Below are 2,266 nucleotides of genomic sequence, written 5' to 3'. Positions count from 1 at the left end.
AACCCTAATGAAAGTGGTAAAGAATGGGAAAATTTTCCAGCAATCCATCCTCGGAACATTTCAGCAAATTATCTAACTGGACTGCAATCACTTGCAATAAAATCGGATCTGCTATTAGTATCAAACTTCAAGATATCAATTCAAAAAAAAAAAAAAAATTCCGATTTCATCTTTGACCTAAAAATCTCATTGAGATTGATCTTTATTTTTACCATACACTTGGATAATTTCAAAGTTCTCTTCATAATTGTTTGAAGGGACCCTTGCTTGAAACTTCAAGTTCTTGATCCATATCAAAATTACATGTTGAGATACAACAAATAAAATTGGGGGGTTTCAATCTACCCATTGATAAAAATCAATGCAGAGATTAAAAGTCCATTTTCATCTTTCATCCAGACTCTTCTCTATCTCTTAACTGTTTCAACAAATTCAAGTAATTGAAAATAATTGAAAAACTATTCAAGTAATTAGAAATCTTAGCAATTTTTCTTGTGAGAGAGAGAGAAGAGATTTTCTTGAGAGAGAGATTGGGGTAGTTAATTAATTTCTTTGGGTTTTTGTCTTTTTAGTCCACGTAGGCAGACGGTTCAAATCACGGTTGATTTTGACGGGCTGGGTAGACTTATTGATATTTATTTCATCCGAGAAGATTCAGATAAGATTTGACAAAAGATTTGTTTGAACACCCAATTAAAAATTTCCTTCCCCATAAACTTTGAGGAACACTTCAGACAAGAAACAACAAAGTTTTAACCCAAAACCTCATCTTTGCCTATTCATTCGTTTATGTCTCTAAAAATCACAACTATCCCTCTCACTCTATAAATCTCACTCTCTCAAACATTTGCTTTTATTTTACTTTCCTGTGAAGTAGACAGAGATAGAGTAGTACTTTTCTCAGTAACCTACCTAGATAAAAGAGTTCAAAAAGCCTTGCCAATAAGTCATCATACTATTACTCTCTCTCTTCTCTCACTCTCTCTCTGGACTATGCGTGTAAGTTAGTTTCTTTAGTTTAAACCAGTCATGGTTGTTGTTATCTTCAACCAACTCACAACTCATCAAATATCATGAACAACCTGTTTCTTTCTCTCTTACACTCTGTTATACTTCGATTTGGGGGTAGAATTTCAGTGGGGAGGATTCAGATTTCATTAATTTATTAATGGGAAGAGATTAGTTAATGAAGTGGTGTGTAGTAGGTAGATAAATTAAGGGAGCAACTAGGATCTCTCTCTCTCCAAATAACAAAAAATAGGTAGATAAATTAATTTAGAAATTAGGGAATCTTTGAAATAGACCTCATTCCTTTCAATAGATAAGAGAATAAGCGTTCATATCCAGAATTGGTTATTACAGAATTTCTCGTCGAAAGTCTTCATCAGATTTACCTGGTTCAAAATTTCTTCTCAACTGGGGATTTTACTTCGGATCTTTGCAATTTCACAAGTGTTGATTGTGTTCTTGATCTAGGTACATCTCAGATTTACATGATTCATCCTCAGATGTTGCAGATGCTTTAGATTTAATCACGCAACCAATTCCGATTTTATGATCTGAAAGCCTAAATCTGATATGGAGATCGATCAAAACATAGAAAAGCTGAAAATCAAATAAATTGAATGGATTCAGAAGTTGATGAATTTTACCTATATGAGCTGAAATGAGGAAACAAATATTCCTTTCACATCGTCTGGAATCAATCGATTAATGGTTTTAGAGAGAGAAAGTGAATTAAAAGAAGAAAAGACCGAGAGTGTATACCGAGAGAAAAAAAGACAGGAGGAGACCCATTGTTTTGTTGTTTCTCTCTCGTCCTTGGACTTAACAACTCGAGATTAAGTCAACAGTTGGTAGCCCAAGTGGTTCCAAGGTGTTGACATAAACTCCAGAAATCCCTGGAGGTCTCAGGTTCGAATCACCAGAGAAGGTGGAATTTTTGGTTATTTGAATTGGGGTTATTAGGCCATGTCTTGTTGGGCTTTAGGCCATGTCTTGTTGGGCTTAGGCCCGATTCTGTTAGTGTTTGAGTGGGCGGTTATCGAGCTTATCACATCTATGATGTATCAAGTGCCAAATGTAACGACATACGTAGATCGTAGTCGACTTCAAAAAAAAAAAAAACTCGAGATTAAGAGAAGATTTCGTCAGAAGGGTAGTCCGAGAATAGAAAAGCAAAGGATTTGACTTGCTGACGTGATCACTGCCCGAAAAGAGCTCCTTGGGGTCAAAACGAACTCTAGGACATTATGGGGGCCAAAAC

The 2,266-nt window shown here is 35.4% G+C and overlaps 1 long non-coding RNA gene across 2 annotated transcripts; it reads right to left on the bottom strand.

Annotated features, from left to right (window-relative positions):
* Window positions 1-1,274: 1,274 nt before the first annotated feature.
* Window positions 1,275-1,803, bottom strand: LOC147567965 (uncharacterized). Of its 2 annotated transcripts, none has more exons than XR_015237999.1 (2): window positions 1,653-1,803; window positions 1,275-1,567 (listed from the first exon to the last, which is right to left on the bottom strand). It is a non-coding gene; the product is annotated as an uncharacterized LOC147567965 (long non-coding RNA). The 2 variants fall into 2 exon arrangements; XR_015238001.1 differs by having other exon boundaries at window positions 1,275-1,573; window positions 1,653-1,797.
* Between the last annotated feature and the right edge of the window lie 463 nt (window positions 1,804-2,266).

The sequence above is a fragment of the Eschscholzia californica genome, unplaced genomic scaffold (genome assembly GCF_041429995.1).
Source record: "Eschscholzia californica isolate CP2 unplaced genomic scaffold, dmEscCali1.0.p SCAF_1, whole genome shotgun sequence".
In the NCBI taxonomy this organism is placed as follows: Eukaryota; Viridiplantae; Streptophyta; class Magnoliopsida; order Ranunculales; family Papaveraceae; genus Eschscholzia; species Eschscholzia californica.
Note: the sequence above shows the minus strand (reverse complement) of the source record. Positions and strands in the feature narration are given on the sequence as shown.